The sequence below is a fragment of the Mobula hypostoma genome, chromosome 5 (genome assembly GCF_963921235.1).
Source record: "Mobula hypostoma chromosome 5, sMobHyp1.1, whole genome shotgun sequence".
In the NCBI taxonomy this organism is placed as follows: domain Eukaryota; kingdom Metazoa; phylum Chordata; class Chondrichthyes; order Myliobatiformes; family Myliobatidae; genus Mobula; species Mobula hypostoma.
The window spans coordinates 119,430,663-119,452,428 of NC_086101.1; the positions used below are offsets into that span (position 1 = coordinate 119,430,663).

The window sequence follows — 21,766 nt, forward strand, 5'->3', positions numbered from 1 at the left end:
GTGTGCGCACATCTCAGGAGAGTTGATGGGAATGTGGGGAAGGTGAAATATGAGCAGTGCAAATGGGTGGTTGATAGCACAGACTCGATGGGCTGAAGGGCCCATTTCCTACTGTCTCTATCTTTTATAAAAATGACCACCTGCTCCCCAAAACTCCCTCCCCTCTCCTGCAGGATCCTCAGTCCTCATCTGGAATCAGGGTGGCAAAACACCTCACCAACTTCCTGCGGCCAGCCCTAGAGCATTAAAACAGGCCCTTCGGCCCAACTTATCCATGCCAGCTGAGTTGTCCAGTGAGCCAGTCCCATCTACCTGGGTATGGCCCATTGCCTATAACCCTCTCCTAGTCATGGTCTTATCTACATGATGTTATTGTTTTATCTTGCTCTACCTGAATGCACTGTGTAATGATCTGATCTGTATGGACAATATGCAAGACAGGACTTTCATTGTATCGCGGTACAGCAAAGAGCCTCCCATCAGCTTCAGAGCTAACCTTACTCGGGGGGGGGGGGTCATTCAACACAAAGGCAAACCCTTCGGCCCACTGTGTCCATGCTGACCCTCAAGGGCTTATCTAAACTCATCTAATTTTCCACCATTTGGCTTTCAAGTGCCTCCATTACTCCAGCAGGCAGTGTGTCCCCCTACTTTGGCCAGGGAAGGGAAACAGATCCCTTCCCCACCCTCTCACTCAGCCTCCACAACCCTCTGAGGTGAAGAATTCCAAAGATCATTATGGAGGAACACTGCTTCTTTTGGCTGCATTCATGTATGGTTTAATGATCATTAAACTTGAACTTCAAATAAGAAATAAGATCATAAGAACTAGGAGCTGGAGTTGGCCATCCGGCCCATCGAGCCTGCTCCACCATTCTGTGAGATCACAGCTGATGTGGCTAAGGACCCAGCTCCACCTGCCTGCCTTTTCCCAATCACCCTTAGTTCCCCCGATTTGCAAAAACTTATCTAACTGTGGCCTTAAATATACTGAACATGCTTCTGTAGCCTGTACAGCTCCCCAGGGCAGAGAATTCCACAGATTCACTGTTCTCTGGAAAAACAATATCTCCTCATCTCCATCCTAAATCTATTTCCCGGAATCTTGAGGCTCTGTTCCCTAATTCTTGTCTCACTTACCAGTGGAAACAACTTTCCTACCTCTATCTTATAGAACCCTTTCATAATTCTAGGTTTCTGTAAGATCCCCTCTCATTCTTCTGAATTCCAGCGAGTGTAGTCCCTGGAGAGACATTCTCTCCTCATTGAATAATCCCCTCATTTCGGCAATTAAACCTGTCTGCATTGCCTCAAAGGCTGGTATTTATTTTCCCGATGCAGTAATGCAGTACTCCAGGTTCAGCCTCACCAGTGCCCCGTGCAATTGCAGAGTACCCCCCTCTGCTCTTCAATTCAATCCCTCTCACGACAAAGACCACATAATCTCTTTTTGCCTCAGTGCCGAACAGCCTCCCCCAAGTCCTCAAACCCAGTTCCTACCTCCCAGCCCTCGGCTGACCCTGTCATGTGGGTCAGCACCCCGGGTCTCTGCTCCTCTGCTGAGTTGAACGTCCTCCCTGTATACAGTCTGTTCAAGCCTTTAGGAACGCTAAGATCGCACTTTCTCCCAAACGCTCAAGAATACAGTCTTCCCAAGTTTTTTCCTCTTGGGACAATGCATCATTCATGGAAACAGAGAATCTTCAAAGCACGTACTCCGCCCTCTTCTCCCCTTCCCGGCAGGACCTGATGGTCATCTTACACCCCTCATCTATCCACCCATCAGCTCGGACCCCTCCCTCACGACTCCTTTTGGCCACCCCCTCTTTCCACTCTCAGTCCCGACACAGGGCTTCAAGTCGAAACATCAACGACTCCCTTTCCTCCCTCAGATACTGCTTGACCCGCTGGGTTCCTCCAGCAATTTGGCGAGATTCTCCCGACGCTGGAGTCCAGAGCAACAACGAAAGCCCAAGGGACTCAGCAGATTCTGTGGTGTCTATGGAGAGAAACAGACAGTCAACATTTCGGGCCAAGGCACTTTACCTGGACTATGGGTTCCCAAGCTGGGGATAGTGTTGGTCTGTGGCATAAAATAGGTCTAGACTGAAAGAGTAGTGTGGAAGTGGTTAAAGGGGTGTGGATTATATACAGAGGAGATCTGATACATCACCAAAGACTCTCATAAAGCATTCCTATGCTTGTATCATGGCCTGGTATGGAGATCCCAACGCACAGGGTCAAAGAAGGTCATAGACTCAGCCACCTCCATCACAGGCACAACCCTCCCCCCCACTGAGGACATCTTCATCCCCTGTACATTGGCCTTCAGTGATCAGATACAAGCACGGCTTTGCGGGGTATAAAAATGTTGTACTGCTGCAGATCACTGTGTGAATACAAATGCTCCTTTTGAAGGAAACTTATAACCCGGTAAGCACACACAGAATGCCAGAACTCAGCAAGCCCGGAAGCATCTATGGAGAGGAATAAACAGTTGATGTTTTGGGCAGAGACCCTTTGTGAGCCCTGATGAAGGGGTTCGGCCTCAAACACTGTCTACTCATTTCCCTCCATAGACGCTGCCTGACAGGCTGAGTTCCTCCAGCATTTTGTGTGCACTGCTCAAGAATTTCCAGTCCTTGTGACTATAAGCCAGGATGTGCGTTAGCTGTATCAGGGCATGAATGCTATCACCTCCTACAAAGCAAAACCAAGCAACGTATGAGGCAAGGTTTCACTTCCAGATGAACTCAGTGACTTTCATGCTCGCTGTGACCGACAGGACATGGAGAGGCACCTTCACAAAGTCCCACAAAACCCAACAACCCTCAGTCTCCAAGGCCAAGGTGACAGCATCTTTCAGGAGGGTGAACCCACGAGAAGCATCCAGTCCAGACGGTATAACCGGCTGAGTACCAGAGACCCATTCTGATCAACCGGCTGAGTACCAGAGACCCATTCTGATCAACCGGCTGAGTACCAGAGACCCATTCTGATCAACCGGCTGAGTACCAGAGACCCATTCTGATCAACCGGCTGAGTACCAGAGACCCATTCTGATCAACCGGCTGAGTACCAGAGACCCATTCTGATCAACCGGCTGAGTACCAGAGACCCATTCTGATCAACCGGCTGAGTACCAGAGACCCATTCTGATCAACCGGCTGAGTACCAGAGACCCATTCTGATCAACCGGCTGAGTACCAGAGACCCATTCTGATCAACCGGCTGAGTACCAGAGACCCATTCTGATCAACCGGCTGAGTACCAGAGACCCATTCTGATCAACCGGCTGAGTACCAGAGACCCATTCTGATCAACCGGCTGAGTACCAGAGACCCATTCTGATCAACCGGCTGAGTACCAGAGACCCATTCTGATCAACCGGCTGGAGTGTTCACTAACATCTTTAACCTCTCTCTTTGGTGGTCTGTGACACCCACCTGCTTCAAGCAGGCTACAAGCATACCGGTGCCCAAGAAGAACCTGGTGACCTGGCTCAGTAATTATCATCCAGTGGCACTTTAAAAAAAAAATGTATATTTTTTTAAAATTTCGGGATGTGGGTGTCACCAGCATTTGTTGCCCATCACTAGTTGCCCTTGTGAAGATGGTGATGAGCTGCTTTGAACTCTGCAGTCTCTGAGGTGTCGGTACACCCACAGTGCTGTTAGGGAGGGAATTCCCTGATTTTGACCCAGTGACGAAGAAGGAATGACGATATGTTTCCAAGTCAGGATGGTGAGTGACTTAGAGGGGGATTTCCAAGTGGTGGTGTTCCCAGGTATCAGCTGTTCTCAACCTTCTAGACGGTAGTGGTCGTGGATCTGGAAGGGGCTGCCTTTGGAACTTTGGTGTGTTGATGCAGTGCATCTTGCTGTCGATGGTGGAGGGATTGGATGCTTGTGGAAGGGGTACCAGTGAAGCAGGCTGCCTTGTACTGGATGGCATCAAGCTTCTTGAGTGTTGATGGAGCTGTAATCATCCAGGTGAGTGGCGAGTATTCCGTTACACTCCTGACCTGAGCCTTGTAGATGGTGGACAGGCTCTGGGGAGTCAGGAGGTGAGTTACACGCAGCGATGAAGTGCTTTGAGGGTCACTGATGAAACATATCAACCCCTCCCTGAGGAGCGGTCAGGGTCCGCTCCAACTTGCCTACTGGCACAACAGGTCAACAGTAGATGCCATTTCGTTGGCTTTTCACTCAACCCTGGAACATCTGGACCCTGAACCCTGCGTACATCAGGATGCTCTCCATCGACCGCGGCTCAGCATTCACCGCCATCAGCCCCTCAATGACCTTCAAGACCCAGGCCGTGACACACCCCTGTGCACCTGGACATTCGATTTCCTTCCTTGCAGACCCCAGTTAGTCTGAACTGGTAACAACATCTCCTCCACGATCTCCACCAGCACCGGTGCTCCATGAGGCCGTGTGCTTAGCTCCCTGCTCTACTCACTTTATGCTTATAACTATGAGGCCAAGTCCAGCTCCATTGCCACATTTGCCACTGTCGCTGGCCGAATCAATGGGGGTGATGGCTCAGCATACAGGAGGAAGATTGAAAATCTGGCTGAGTGGCGTGAGGGTGACAGACAGGGACACAGGCAGAGAGGAGCAGAACCCGGGGTTTGTGAGTCACCTGGAATAGCCAATGTTCCTACCATTGTGCTGTAGGCTGCCCACGCACAACATGAGATGATGTCCTTCCAAAAGTGCGTTTGACCTCTCTGAAGCCGTGGAGAAAGCCGAGGGCAGATAGGTTGGAGTGGGAGTGGGAAGGAGAGCTTTAGCTGCTTGCTGAAAGAGTGTGCGTGCTCCACAAAATGGCCACCTCAAGAGCACTGACCAGGTTGGAGGAGAGGCAGGTAAATTCTTCCCTCACTTTGCTTCACTGAGATCCGCCAGTAGTTCCATTTAGCTCGGCTGTAGTTCAAGAACCAGCAAAGAGGCAGGCCGGGACTCTTCATTACACCAAGATCAAACTCACGAAGCAGGTTGTGGCTGTTCTATTTTGATAATTTGCTCAGTTGAAACCATCAACCAGGCCTTCTCAATGAGGCTGGTGGTTTCAAGATCAGATGCATTTCCTGTTTGTGTTTTCTCCTCCGTAAGCAGGGGAGCTGGGAACTCCCAGCCCAGATGTGGCAACATATGAAGCCACTGCTAAAAGTTCTCCCTTACGTAAGGGCTCCAGAGGCAAACGTTAACAGATAGCACTCTCACCCTACAATGGGTCTGACTGACCCCTACACAGTGGGGGAGGGGGTGGTGGTGACAGACACAGGGACAGAGCAGTGGTGCGAGCTGTGTTCTCCTCAGATCTGACACCGGGGTGATAGAAGCGAGTCCAGCCCTCAGTCGGGCGTAGTTAAACCCCAACGTCAACTTCAACTTCTCATCCTTGCTTCCAAAGGGCAGCAATCATACCGGTGCCCAAGAAGAGCAGGGTTAGCTCGCTCGACGACCATCGCCTGCTGGCTTACTGTGATGCCGTGCTTTGAGAGGTCGACATGGCCACGATTAACTCTTGCCTGAGCAAGGATCGGGGCCCACTGCAATCTGCCAGCCAGCACAACGGGCCTACAGCAGACGCAATCTCACTGGCTTTCCACTTGGACTTGGATCGCCTAGACAACAGCAAAATGGAGACATCAGGCTGCAGTTTATTGATTACAGCTCAGTGTCGTCCTCTCGGTCTTAAGCAATAAGCTCCATAAACTGGGCCTCTGTACCTCCCTCTACAACTGGGAGATTGTAACCTTTTGTCATGCCGTTAACCGAGGAGTCCATGGACCCCAGGCTGTAAACCCCTGTTCTACTTGATCCTCACTGGGAGTCAGTGTGGATCAGTAATAATATTTCCTCCGCGCTGACAATCAGCACAGGCGCACTTCTAGGACGTGTTCTCAGCCAACAGCTCTACTCTCTCTACGTGCATAATGCTGTGACTAAGCACAGCTCATCGGCCGTCTATAAATTCAGAGAATAATCTAATTCTTTGAAACTCTAGAGAATAGAGGCTCCATTCTCAGCATCCCTGCAGCCCGAACCCTTGCTCCAGTCTCTTTACAACAAGTATATCTGGTTTAAAGGGAGCAGGACAATAGTGTCCAACATTCCTAAGGCCAGACTTAAAGGGACTCTGTAATAGTGGCAGTGAGACATCTTTATTTCTGTAATCAGACTCTGCGGTAATAAAAAGTCAAGAGTGTGAAAGAAACAGCCACTGTAGAGACAATGGTTTCACCCACTAAACGTCCCAAGTCCAGGACAAGGGTACATGTCACTTGAATTATGTTTAAACAAACACGTCAGAGCTAATGACATTTGAAAAGGAACATGAGGGACTGAGGGGCAGGGAGGGAGCTTCTCATTCTGAACTAAAACAGGAGGCAAAAAATGCAGCCTCCACCAACCACCAGTTACCCATGTGTTCCTGGGGCAGATGGTAGCGTAGTAGTTAGGGTAACGCTCTTACAGTGACAATGACCGGATTCAAGTCCACCACAGCTTGTATTTTCTCCCTGTGACCCTCTTGGTTTGCTCCCGGTGTCCTGGTTGTATCCCACAGTCCAAAGGTAGAGTCATAGAAAAGAACAGCACAGAAACAGGCCCTTCAGCCCATCTGGTCTGTGCTGAACCATTCAAACTGCCTACTCCCATCGACCTGCTCTGGGACCATAGCCTTCCATGCCCCTGCCATCCATGTATCTACCCAAACTTCTCTTTAACGTTGACATCAAACTCGCATGCACCACTTGTGCCAGCAGCTCGTTCCACACTCTCATCCTCCTTTGGGTAAACAAGCTCCCCTTACAGATTTCATCTTTCAGCCTTAACCCATGACTTCTAGCTGTAGTTTCACCCTGCCTCAGTGGGAAAAGCCTGCTAGTGTTTGCCCAATCTAGATGTATGGGTTAGAGATTAATGTGTCACATGGACGTAACTGAGCAGAATAGGCCCATTGGGACAGAAGGCACTGTTACCTGCTGTATCACCAAATAAATAAAATTAAATTAATGCTGAAAAAGGATCTCGTGCTTTCTTGGTGTATATGACAAATAAACTCTTCTCTGGCTTCTAAGTATCGATTATAACCGACGTTTTGATGACAAACTCTGCCATCTTCATCAGGGATGATGCCTGGGCATGCCCAGTCCGGTGGTATTTATACCCCCATCATCCGTCCCTTCTGATTGGCTAGTCCTCATCCAATCAGGTTTCCGTTCCCCCTCCTTGTTTACAGTCAAATTCCAGTTCTTATTTAAAGCGAGAACTTCATCTGTGAGCATGGGGGGTGTATCCCTTTGGGTCAGACGGGACGCACGGTGGAAACCCGTATCAGTGAGCACGGGGGGTGTATCCCTTTGGGTCAGACGGGACGCACGGTGGAAACCCGTATCAGTGAGCACGGGGGGTGTATCCCTTTGGGTCAGACGGGACGCACGGTGGAAACCCGTATCAGTGAGCACGGGGGGTGTATCCCTTTGGGTCAGACGGGACGCACGGTGGAAACCCGTATCAATGAGCACAGGAGCGGCATCCCTTTGGTTAGACGGGACGCACGGTGGAAACCTGTATCAATGAGCACAGGAGCTGCATCCCTTTGGTTAGACGGGACGCACGGCGGAAACCCGTATCAATGAGCACAGGAGCTGTATCCGTTTGGTTAGACGGGACGCACGGTGGAAACCCGTATCAATGAGCACAGGAGCTGTATCCCTTTGGTTAGATGGGACGCACGGTGGAAACCCGTATCAATGAGCACAGGAGCTGTATCCGTTTGGGTTAGACGGGACGCACGGTGGAAACCCATATCGATGAGCACAGGAGCTGTATCCCTTTGGTTAGACGGGACGCACGGCGGAAACCCGTACCAGTGAGCACGGGGGCTGCATCGGTTTGGGTTAGACGGGACGCACGTTGGAAACCCGTATCAATGAGCACAGGAGCTGTATCTGTTTGGGTTAGACGGGACGCACGTTGGAAACCCGTATCAATGAGCACAGGAGCTGTATCCCTTTGGTTAGACGGGACGCACGGCGGAAACCCGTATCAATGAGCACAGGAGCTGTATCCCTTTGGTTAGACGGGACGCACGTTGGAAACCCGTATCAATGAGCACAGGAGCTGTATCCGTTTGGGTTAGCTGGGGAAATCAGCGGTAGCAGATCACTGCATTCTCAATGGCCAGTGGGTTTTGGGACGGCCTGGTGAAGCAAGCCATTGAAATAAAAACGTCAATAAACGAACTTCAACAAAGTCGAAGATCTCGCTCCAAGTAAGAACTGGAATTCGATTGTAAACAATGTGGGAGAGCAGAAACCTGATTGGATGAGGACTAACCAATCAGGGGGACGGGATACAGGGGTATAAATGCCACCGGACTAGACATGCCCAGGCATCATCCCTGAAGACGGCAGAGCTTGTCATCAAAATGTTGGTTAAAATCAATAGCTGCACCCGTCTGGAAGCCCAAGAAGAGATCATATGTAAATAAATTCTGCGTCGCACCTCCCTGCAGACTGTCAGCAATTCTTACTGACTACCATAGGAAGCATTTTATCCAAGTGCATCATGGCTTGGAATGGTAACTGCTCTGCCCGTGACCGCAAAGAGCTGCAGAGAGTTATGGACGCAGCTCAGCACATCTCAGAAACCAGCCTCCCCTCCACGAGCTCTGTCTACACATCTCGCTGTCTCAGTAAAACCATCGGCATAATCAAAGACCACACCAGACATTCTCCGGTCAGCCAGAAGATACAAAAGCCTGAAAGCACGTACGATCAGGATCAGGGACAGCTTCTACCCCACTAAGGCTAATCGGTAAGATGGACTCTTGACCTCAGAATCTACCTCACTGTGACTTCAAACTTCACTGCCTGCCTGCTCGCATCGCACTTTCTCTGTGACTGTGACACTTCATTCTGCATTCTATTATTAGTGTGTGGATGACATTTCTCTGTGACAATAATAAACTGATGTAATATATTTACAGAAAACCTGCTCTATTCTCTATCACACCCCCACCCTGGATTCTACCCTCGCCCACACACACAGGGGGCAAATTCACAGTGGCCAATTCATCCAATGACCTTGCATGATGTTGTGACGTGGGAAGAAACCGGAGTACCCTGGGGAAACCCATGCGGTCATAGGGAGAACGTGCACACAGGCACACGTACAGACACCTGAGGTCAGGATCGAACCAGGATCTCTGGAGCTCGGAGGTGGTAACCCTACCCAGCACACCACTATGCCGCCCAAGAGTGAGACTGGAACAGTACACAATAATGGGGACGTTGGCTGGAGTCCCTCCCCGACAATGCCAGCTGCCTCAACCTTCTCCAGTATCTCAAATGGTACTTCATTGGTGCAAAGACCATTAGACATAGGAGCAAAATGAGGCCATTTGGCTCATCGTCTGCTCTGCTGTTTCATCATGGCTGACCTACTTCCCTCTCAATCTCCTGCCTTCTCCCCGTATCCCTTCATGCCCTGACTAATCAAGAATCTATCAATCACTGCCTTAAATATCCACAAAGTCTCGGCTCCACCACCACCTGTGGCAAAGAATCCCACAGATTCACCACTCTCTGGCTAAAGAAGTTTCTCCTCACCTCCATTCCCTCTGTTCTGAGGCTGTGTCTCTGGTCTTCGACTCCCCCACTATAGGAAACATCCTCTCCACATCCACTCTATTGAGGCTTTTCAATATTCGATGAGTAAAGGTTGAATTCAGGACCGGTTGGTTGATTAAAGGGCAGTTTTAAGGAGCTGCTGGAGTGTTTATTTTAATTCAGAGATACAGTGTGGAATAGGCCGTCTGATCCTTCAAGTCATGTCACCCAGCAACCCCCGATTTAACCCTACCCTAATCACGGAACAATTTACAACGTCCGATTAACCTACTAACTGGTTCGTCTTTTGGACGGTAGGAGGTAACTGGAGCACCCGGAGGAAACTCCAGGTGGAGCTTGGGAGGGTTAATGGCACCTAACGGCAACTCCTTTGCTTGTATCTTTGAAAACAGCTCTATTTCCACTGTTAATATCTTTATTTTCTCCTTTCAGAGTTCCCTTGAAGACCCTGACCTGGAGTTACACGCAGGCTTTGGTTCTTTGTGGGATGGGACCTGTTCTCGGGGTTCTACGACTGGCTGCTATTCGACATGCCAAGGGTTTGGCCTGAGAGTCTCGATCGTATTCGGAAGACTAAGATCTCGGGGCTCTGGAGACGGGGAGATCGAGGGTCGGTGTCAAGGCAGGAGACTCGTGAGTCGTCGGGGAGGCCGGAAAATCTTTCGCTGTGGGACCGAAAACCCGAGGTCTTTGCTATCTTCGGACACAGAGCTCGAAAAAGGCGACAAAATGGACTTCTTAACATCGTACACCAGTGGGTTGTTGTTATGTCTCCTGCTGGCTGTGAAAATGGGGGACACCTCCCTCTCCCTTGCCAGGGAGAGACAGAACCTGTGGTATGTCAAATGTTGGATGAAATGCGAAGCTTTGGGGGGAACTTTGGTCTGTGTCTTTGCTATTGCTTAGCACACACTTGGGCTTGGTGATGGTAACGATGTGCTTTTTTTTTGCTGGTGGTGGACTTTGGGGTTCTCACATTTAACTGTTGTTCATTCTTTGGGGCACTTCTCTGTTTTCATGGATGTTTGTGAAGAAAAAGCATTTCAGGATGTATAATGTATACATTTCTCTGACATTAAATTTGACCTTTGAACCTTTGAACTCACACGTGCTGAGTGCAGGTGGGAGGGAGGAGAGGAGAGGTGTGAGAGGGGAAATGCGATTGGTGCCGACGAGGGTTTAATGGTCAGTGCAGACATGATATGTGCTATTTCTGCACTGTGCGCCACTGCATCAGTCCAGAGGTGAACAGGCGCTACATCAAGGCAAGTTCTCATTGTGGCGGGGAGAAGCGACACAGAGGTCTTGGGTGATTCAGTCTGTGCAGACACTGCAAGCTGGCCTGGAGGCGGTGGAGGGGGTTGCAGAAGGAAAGTTCGAGGTCACAGCACTCCCACAGTCAAACAGGAACCGAAAGCTGGGTGGGACTGTGGCGAATCTTGGTCTGATACCTGCATAATCTTCATCATCGCCCACTCCGACACTGCAAACGTGATCAGTTAGACCACCTTCACTCCAACATGCAAGGACCAGATTCTCCACAGTCCCACAATTAAAATTAACTAACACGTTTCTTTTGCATTATTTAATTTTGCAGTTTATATATCTGCACAATACTACTCCAGCAGAAACAACAGATATCATGTTGTCGAAGACAGTGGTGATAAATGTGATCCTGGTCTCTGGTTACTACATATGGAATGGTCCATCAGCAGTGACTGCCATTGACAAGATATCGATGGAAAGAGGATTCTGTTACACGGACAGGAGACCTCTGGAGATCACACTGGGACCAGCTCTCACTGGTGGGTCAGAGATGGAGAGAGTCTCGAATTCCTGCCGTTGACATTATGGATGACCTGTGGCAGACACAACCCTTGACCGTGAAGAAGCGCTTAGGCTTTCTTGGAAGCGTGACGTATCAAAGCCTCGACTGAACTTCTGCAGAAGGTCTCCCAGCCAGCACAGGAATGTACGAAGCTGCAGAGGGGAGTGGGCACCGCCGATGGCATCTACAGCAGAGGCTCCCTCACGAAGGCAGAACCTATCAGCAAGGCTCCCCACCGTCTGGGTCGTCCCTCTTCTCACTGCTACCAGACAGCAGGAACAGAAACCCGTCGCTGCACACAAATGGATAACTTCTGACAACCGTCAGATTCTTGAACCAACCTGTGCAACCTTAAACCTCCCTCAGCAACAGAACACAACAGATCAGCTCCTGCACTTCCACGGACTAATCTCCAAGTCCATTCACTTTTCCAAGCTCAAAGTAAATTTATCAACGAATTACAGATGTCAACCCTGAGATTCATTTTCCTGCGGGCATACTCAGTAAATTCTTAACAAAATAATAACCACAATAGACTCAATGAAAAACCACACCAACTTGGGGTTCAACCAGAAGGCGAAAGACAACAAACTGTGCAAATACAAAAAGAAATAATAACAATAAATATCGAGAACATGAAACAAATGACAATGTTTCTTCTTTGCCATAAGACCATTAGACATAAGAGCAGAATTAGGCCATTCAGCCCATCGAGTCTGCTCCACCATTCCATCATGTCTGACCCTGGATCCCACTCAACCCCATACACCTGCCTTCTCTCCATAACCTTTGATGCCCTGCCAATCAGGAAACTATTAATTTTCGCTTTAAATGCACTCATAGTATTGGCCTCCACAGCTGTCTGTGGCAGACCATTCCACAGATTTACTACCCTGGCTAAAAATATTTTTCCTTACCTCTGTTCTAAAGGGTCGCCCCTCAATTTTGAGGCTGTGCCCTCTAGTTCTGGACACCCCCACCATAGGAAACACCCTCTCCACATCCACCCTGTCTAGTCCTTTTAACATTCAGTAGTTTCAATGAGATCCCCCCACATTCTTTTAAGTTCCAGCGAGTACAGGCCCAAAGCTGCCAAACTCCTCACATGTTAACTCCTTCATTCCCAGAATCATCGTGTACAATGTATACATACTGAGTGTTGTCTGTACCTATGTCAGACGTCCCACCTCTCCTGGAAGTTCCGTGAGTCTCCCGCATATTAATAGTGGTTCCCTGATGCCCGCAAATTATATACAATATCACAGAAATCAATTTTTTTGACCACAAGAGCGAGAGAGAGAAAGCAAGAGAGAGCGCGAGAGCGACCATGAGAGATAGAGAGTGAGAAGAGCGAGAGAGCGCGCAAGTGACCACGAGAGATAGAGTGCGAGAGAGAGCAAGAGAGAGAGAGCACGAGAGAGAGAGAGAGAGAGAGAACGAACGCAAGAGAGAGCGCGCCATGGCAGAGTGTTCCAAAAAAAGAAAATATAAAACGTACGTCACCCCAGACTACACTAAAGTGAACCCCTGCCTAATAGGGGTCAAAAATAATGACGGTGTTGCCCGTTGCACTGTTTGCAACAGTGACTTTTCTATTGCCCATGGTGGGTTAAATGACTGTAAAAGACATGTTGAGGTGAGTTTAACTGGTGTCATTCGATCATTAGCATAGCTAACGTTATTTAAACTAGCTGGCTGGCTGCTAAGGAGCTACTCTATTGCAGACATCCCACCTCTCCCGGAAGTTCCGGGAGTCTCCCGCAAATTGATGATGTTACCTCCCTTAAATGAGTTTTTGCAGGGTGGGATGTCTGGTATGTGCCTGTGATGGTGCTGCTGTAAGGCAGTTTTCCCTTGCACCTGTATCTCACTGTACACGGGCATGTAACAAGAGACAGTGTGTGGGAGACCATGCGTGCGGTCCGTGCGCGTCTGTGCCTGCGCGTGCAGAGTCTGCACATTCTCCCCGTGACTGTGTCGGCTTTCCCTAGGTGCTCTTCCCACATCCCAACGGGGTGCAGAGCTGGTGGGCTAACCGGCCGCGATGAACTGTGTGTGTGAGTGGATGCAAGAGTGGTCAGGATTGACCTGCAGCTCTTTGGAACTAGGATAAAGCTAATTTTTACCTTGCGTGAGGCTCTGTAGTATACAACCTGGTTTGGGCCCTTAACTAAGGCAGCACAGTGCTGCTACTGGTAGTGACACTGCAGGTAGTTGGGACTAGGCCTAGGGTTCCCAGCCTGGGGTCCAAGGACCCCTTGCTTAATGGTATTGGTCCATGGCCTAAAAAAAGGTTGGGAACCCCCTGGATGAGGCAAAAGATCTGGCTGACATGGCAGACATCCCACCCTGCAAAAACTCATTTCAGGGAGGTAGCACCATCAGTTTGTGGGAGATTCCCGGGAGAGATGGGATGTCTGCAATAGAGTAGCTCCTTAGCAGCCAGCCAGCTAGTTTAAATAACGTTAGCTATGCTAATGATCGAATGACACCAGTTAAACTCACCCTAACATGTCTCTTACAGTCTTAACCCACCATGGGCAATAGAAAAGTCACTGTTGCAAACAGTGCAGTGAGGAACACTGTCATTATTTTTGACCCCTATTAGGCAGGGGTACACTTTAGTGTAGTCTGGGGTGACGTACATTTTATATTTTCTTTATTTGGAACACACTGCCATGGCGCGCTCTCTCTTGTGTTCGTTCTCTCTCTCTCTCTCTCGTGGTCGCTGTCACGCGCTCTCTTGCTCTCTCTCTCTCTCGCTCTCAAAAAAATTGGTTTCCGGGACATTGTATGTAATTTGCGGGCATCAGGGACCCACTATTAATATGCAGGAGACTCCCGGAACTTCCAGGAGAGGTGGGATGCCTGACATGGACCCGATGGGGCAACGGGCCTGTTTCTGTGCTCATTCCACACTCCCACAACCCTCTAAGTGAAGACATTCCCTCCATTTCCCTTAAACATTTCACCTTTCACCCTTAACCCGGCCGGCTGGTGGCGCAACGGGATCAGCGCCGGACTCTGGAGCGAAGGCTTCCGAGTTCGAATCCAAGTCTGGCCACCCCCCCAAGCACGCTTTCCATCCGTGCCGGGTTGAGCGTCGAGCTAACCACTCGGCCTCGTTAAAAAAAAAAGGGTCGAGTCAGGAACGTTCATATCGTGACCCGGTTAATCCGAAAGGAGACCAATCCTGACACCACGCGCCAGACAAGAATGGCTGACTGTCTGGTGCGACACGATAAAAAAAACCTTAACCCATGACCTCTAGTGCTAGTCTCACCCGACCTCAGTGGAAAAAGCCTGCTTTCTCTTACCCTGTCTATACCCCTCATAATGTTGTATACCTCCGTCAAATCTCCCCTCATTCCTGTGCACCAGCGAATGAAGTCCTAGTCTATTATTTGTCACCCGTACTTTGAAACAAACAGTGAAATGTTAACAACTAAGAGTCTGAATACGTACTGAGGGCAGCCTGCAAGTGTGTCTGTGCTTCCAGCACCAACAAACCCGGAATAATCAGCGCATCTTTAGAACGCGGTCACGGGGCGGACCTGCAAACTCCGTATAGACAGTGGCAGGTGTTGAACCCCCGATCGTTGGTGCTGTAAGGCGATGTTATAGCGACAACACAAAAACGAGGAGTGGTCAGTTCAGTCCATGGGATCACAGCTGATCACCTCCAGCCTTAACTACAGGAACGATACCTGCTACCCTCCCCCCCCCCCCCCCGGGGAGGCTAACGTCCAGCACACAAACATATTGATGCAATTACAAAGAAGGCATGCACCGGCTATATTTCATCAGGAGTTTGAAAAGACTTGGTATGTCACCAAAGACACTCGCAACTTTCTCCAGATGTACTGTGGACGGCCTTCTAACTGGTTGCATCAGCATCTGGTACAGAGGGGCCACTGCACAGGATCGGAAAAAGCTGCAGAAAGTTGTAAGTCAGCTCCATCGTGGGCCCTCGCCTCCCCAGTATCCAGGACATTTCCAAAAGGCGATGCCTCAGAAAGGCGACGTCCATCATTAAGGACCCAATCACCCAGGACACGCCCTCTTCTCATTGCTACCATTCGCGAGGAGGTACAGGAGTCTGAAGGCACACACTCAGTGATTCAGGAACAGCGTCTCCCCCCTGCCATCTGATTTCTGAATGGACATTGAACCCACGAACACTACTCACTATTTTCCCCTCTCCTTTTGCACTATTTATTTTTAACATATATTTCTCATTGCACATCATCGCTTTTCTATTACTACATATTGCAGTGAACTGCTACCACGAGACTGCAAGTTTCATGGCATGTGCCAGTAATAGTAAACCTCATTCTGAATTCTTCAACTTCAGGCGACCAGTTGCCTCTGTGTCCCTTCTCCCTCTCCTCCTGATCCACCACAGCCCCCCCCATTACTCCTTTCCTCCCTCCTCCCACTGTGCTGTACATCACACACACACTCCTCCCAAAGGAATCGTTCTGATGATTCCTCAACTGATCGCATGGTTCACGACCTGGTCTGTGTCCAGATGTCGCCCAGTCTAGGTCCCTGGATGAAGAAATATGCCTCACCCTAGATTCTCTCTTGCATGCCCCAACCTCTCTGCCACATCTTTGCAGAGAGATCCAAGCCTTGCAATGTTTTACCACAAGGCACAATTTCAGCTAACAGCCCCTTCTGAGGAGAGAGAAGTGGAGGGAACACCTAAGGATAAAGAAAAGGGTGGGAGAGAATCAACTCATAAACATGAGCAAGTCTGCAGATGCTGGAAATTCGGAGCAACTCAGCAGGTCAGGCATCTATGGAAATGAATAAACAGCCGATGTTTTGGGCTGAGACCCTTCTTCAGGACTGGAAAGAAAGGGGGATAATTTCAGAATAAAAAGGTTAAAAGGAGGCTAACTGGAAGGTGATAGGTGAAGCCTGGTGGGTGGGAAAGATAAAGGGCAGGAGAAGAAGGAATCTCAGAGGCAAGGAGAACGGACCATCGGGGAAAGGAAAGGAGGAGGAGACTCGGGGTGGTGATAGGCAGGTGAGAAGAAGTAAGGGGGCAGAGTGGAGGGATTTTTTCGCCAGAAGGAGAAATCGATGTTCGTGCCATTAGATTGGAGGCTACCCAGACGGAATACAAGGTGTTGCTCCTCCACCCTGAAAATGGCCTCATCGTGGCACATCCCAGAACGGGTGGGAGAGAATATTAAACTTCAGACAATAACGGCTTGGTACAACAGTCATTCCGCACGCGACCAGGAGAAAGAGGCATCCCTTTATCCCTCTAAACTTAAACCACCAAAGCATTTCCCAGTTCTGACCTAAATCCTCAACTCTGGTCCACGCTCCCCATACGACGTTACCTGTTGCTGCGAAATCTCACAGGAATGAGGGTGACTGAGACACCATTCAGACCTCACCAAGATAACCAGAGAATTTGCAATGAAAAGTCAGGATCAGTAATAGTTACCCGAAACAACCACGTTCTCACTACCTCAGGAAAGAAGCCAGCATAATCAAACATCCCACCCACCCCAAACATCCTCCCTTCTACCCCCTTCCACTGGGCAGAAGATACAAAAGCCTGAAAGCACGTAGAACCAGGTTCGAGGACAGCTTCTATCCCACTGTTATAAGATATCTAGCAGTCCCCCAAGATGGACTCGAGCTCAGATTCCCCCTCCTCACGGCCCTTGCGCCTCATTGTCTGCGGGCAAAGCCCTTTCTCTGTAAGTAACACTCTGATATGGCACTTCTGGCCCACCGAGCCCGTGCTGCCCAATTACACCTATGTGACTGATTGACCCGCTAACCCGCATGTCTCTGGAATGTGTGCGGGCACCGCGGCACTTGGAGGAAAAGCCCTCGTGGTCGCAGGGAGAATGTACAAACTCCTTACAAACAGCGGTAGGAATTGGGTCCCGACCCCTGGTACTGGAGCAGTTCTGGGCCCCTTATTTAAGAAAGGATGTGTTGACATTGGAAAGCGTTCAAAGGAGGTTCACAAATAGATTCCAGGATTGAAAGGCTTATCACATGAGGAGCGTTTGATGGCTCTGGGCCTCTACTCACGGGAATTCAGAAGAATGGGGGGGGGGGCGGGGGAGGAATCTCATTGGAAATTATCAAATGTTGAAAGGCCTTGATAGAGTGGATGTGGAGAGGATGTTTCCTATGATGGGAGAGTCTAAGACCAGAGGACACAGCCTCAGAATAGAGAACCGTCCTTTTAGAATGGAGATGAGGAGGAATTTCTTTAGCCGGAGAGTGGTGAATGTGTGGAATTCACTGCCACAGGCAGCTGTGGAGGCCACGTCTTTATGTATTTTTAAGGCAGAGGTTGATACGTTCTTGACTGGTCAGGGCATGGAAGAGTACGGGGAGGAGGAAGGAGATTGGGGCTGAGAGGGAAAATTGGACATTGAAACCATCTACCACCATCCTCTGGCTTCTACAAAGCCAGTGTCTAATCAAATTTACTACCTCATCCTGAATGCTGAGCAACTGAACCTTCTTGACCAACCTTCCATGCGGGACCTAGCCAAAGGTCTTGCTAAAGTCCACACAGACAATAACCACTGCCTTGCCTTCATCCACTTTTCCGGTAACTTCTTCAAAAAACCCCAAGGTTGGTTAATCACGACCTACCATGCACAATACCGATAATAAACTAATTATCAATACAAGGAGTATTCATACACAAACCCTTCGGCCCATTATGTTAATGCTAACCCTTAGATGCCTAGATATACTAAGCTATTTGAATCATAAGAGATTTGGTTTTTGCCTTTTCCAGCTCTGTTGACACTTGCTTGCATCAAACAGGCTGACATTTTGCCCTTCCTGTCGTCTGGCTGGGCACCCGACTCTACTTTGGGCTACTGGCTACGTCGTCGCCCCTTGCATTTTCTCTGTACACCACCAGCTTCCTGTCGCAGCCGCCCACAGACCTGCTGCTTTTTCAGAGAAGCGTCTCTGTCACATCACACAGTTGAATCTTCTGCCTTCGACCACTCTCCTCGATCACGTACGTGACCACAGTACAGCACAGGAACAGGCCCCTCAGTGCCAATTAAACAAAACCTCTCTGCCTGCACACCAGCGATAGCAAAAACAAGTCCAGGTGCAGGGGTTCTGACCCGAAACGCTGACTGTCCATTTGCCTCTGTCAACGCTGCTTCCCCTGCTGAGTTCCTCCAGCATTTGGTGTGCTCATCCTTAAATGCCTCTATTGTATCTGCTTCCTCCACCACCCCTGGCAGCCACATTCTGTGCAAAAACAAACTTGCACCATTCAGCTTTCAACCCGCCCCATCTCACCTTAAATGCATGACCTCTACTATTAAGACATTTCTATGCTGGGAAGACGATGCCAGTCAGCCACTTTATCTGTGGCTCTCGGAACTTTATGAATTTCTGTCAGGCATCCCCGCAACCTCCGACACTTCAGGGAAAATGATCCAAGTTTGTCTAACCTCTCCTTGCAGCTCACACCCTCTAATGCAGGCAGCATCCTGGTAGATCTCTTCTGCAGCCTCTCCAAAACCCCCACATCCTTCCTGTAATGAGGTGACCAGAACTGCAAACGATACTCCAGACCTGACCAAAGGTTTACATTGCCCCAACATTTCTGTCGCTATCAAATGAATAATGAATTGCGCTTGGAGTCCATTTATCTAACTCGCTAGTGGCCCATTCACTTCTGACTCCTGGACACATACATTCTTGCAGAAGACTCACGACTACACGTCGCAGAAGATTACCCACTGAGAAGGACCAGCTAGCCTACTCTGTATATCGATGTGCCAGTTTAAATCCTTTGCAAAAACACAGAACACGCTTCTCGGCTTGGTACGGCAACGGCTCTGCCCGCGACCACGAGAGACAATTATTGACGTAGCTCAGCTCACCATGGGAACCAGTCTTCCCTCTGTTGATGGTGTCTACACGTCTCACGGCCTCAGTAAGGCAGCCAGCATCAAAGACCCCACCCACCCCAGACGTCCTCTCTTCTCCCCCTCCCATCGGGTAAAAGATACAAAAGCCTGATAGCACGTCCCGTCCCACGAGACTCGAGGACAGCTTCTGTCCCACAGTTATCAGACTCTTCGTGCATCTGGTATGAGAAAATGGACTCTTGCACTCACAAGCCACCTCATTATAATCTTCCTCATTTACCTGCGCTGTACTTTTCTGGTAACTTTCACACTTCAGTATCACGCAATAGTGAAACAGGCCACTCGGCCCAACTCAACCATGTCAGCCGTGCTGTCAGCCAGGTGGTCCCGTCTGCCTGCGATTGTCCCACAGCCCTCTACACTCCCCCGTCCATGTACTCACCCAAACGGCTTTGCTGTCGTACCCTGTACTACCCCAGTGCACCGTGTAATGATCTGATCCGTGTGTACAAGACAAGTTTGTCACTGTATCTCGGTACACATGACAGTAATGAACCAACAACATAAGCTGCTGCAGGAACGCAGCATCAGGCAGAATCCGTGAAAGGAAAGAGACGGTCGGCGTTTCAGCTTGGGATCCTTCTCCGGAATCCAGGATCGGTGTTTCAGATCCGGGATCCTGCAGAACCAACTAATGTAACTGACCAGCTCCGACAAAAGGGTTGTACCCTAAATATTATCGGCCACCTCTCTCCCTCCCTACAGACGCTGCCTGGCCTGCAGAACACTTAGGGCATCTTTTAGATTCGTTTCAGATTTCCAGCATCTCCAGGGGTCTAATTTTCAGTCCTAGAGTCTAGATGAAGGATCTCGATCTGAATCGTCAGTCGTTTCCCCACACCAGATGCCGCCTGACCCACTGAATTCCTCCAAAAGATCCCAGCAGCTGCCAACTGTATTAAATCCTGTCACATGACAGTATAACTTCCGCATTGATACGTTCTGTTGCCATACATCTCCTACTGGAGACATCCATAGTGACCCAGGACAGAAGGGGGCACAGGGCGGGGTGGGGGGGAAGGACTCCGATGGCAGTGGACGATCCAGGCACAGTCCACGCGTCAACCCAAAAGAAGGCCCATGGTGTGAAGAACGAGAGGGAGCTCAGGATCAAGATCACAATCGAGCATGTGTGAGAAGGAGCGTGTGAGGGAGCACATTAAATTGGATGTGGGTGGGGGTGGGATCATTAAAAATTTTTTAAATGAGATACAGCATTGAGTAGCCCATAGAACCATAGAAACCATAGAAAAACTACAGCACAGAAACAGGCCCTTTGGCCCTTCTTGGCTGTGCCGAACCATTTTCTGTCTAGTCCCACTGACCTGCACACAGCCTATATCCCTCCATACACCTCCCATCCATGTATCTGTCCAATTTATTCTTAAATGTTAAAAAAGAACCCGCATTTACCACCTCGTCTGGCAGCTTATTCCATACTCCCACCACTCTCTGTGTGAAGAAGCCCCCCCTAATGTTCCCTTTAAACTTTTCCCCCCCTCAACCTTAACCCATGTCCTCTGGTTTTTTTTCTCCCCTTGCCTCAGTGGAAAAAGCCTGCTTGCATTCACTCTATCTATACCCATCATAATTTTATATACCTCTATCAAATCTCCCCTCATTCTTCTACGTTCCAGGGAATAAAGTCCCAACCTATTCAACCTTTCTCTGTAACTGAGTTTCTCAAGTCCCGGCAACATCCTTGTAAACCTTCTCTGTACTCTTTCAACCTTATTAATATCCTTCCTGTAATTTGGTGACCAAAACTGAACACAATACTCCAGATTCGGCCTCACCAAAGCCTTATACAACCTCATCATAACATTCCAGCTCTTATACTCAATACTTTGATTAATAAAGGCCAATGTACCAAAAGCTCTCTTTACCACCCTATCTACCTGTGACGCCACTTTTAGGGAATTTTGTATCTGTATTCCCAGATCCCTCTGTTCTACTGCACTCCTCAGTGCCTTACCATTAACCCTGTATGTTCTACTTTGGTTTGTCCTTCCAAAGTGCAATACCTCACACTTGCCTGTATTAAACTCCATCTGCCATTTTTCAGCCCATTTTTCCAGCTGGTCCAAGTCCCTCTGCAGGCTCTGAAAACCTTCCTCACTGTCCACTACACCACCAATCTTTGTATCATCAGCAAACTTGCTGATCCAATTTACTACATTATCATCCAGATCATTGATATAGATGACAAATAACAATGCACCCAGCACTGATCCCTGTGGCACACCCTTCTAGCTATCACGTAACAATCGGAATAGCAGGTATTTAACCAGGTCTGTTGTCTCATACTGGGTCCCAATGGCAGGTCCCCTACCCTGA

General features: G+C 49.2%; 1 protein-coding gene across 1 annotated transcript in view; it reads right to left on the reverse strand.

Moving 5' to 3' along the window:
• Positions 1 to 21,766, reverse strand: part of LOC134346970 (lysine-specific demethylase 6B-like) — a 235,795-nt gene that overhangs the window by 194,543 nt on the left and 19,486 nt on the right. The window lies entirely within an intron of this gene.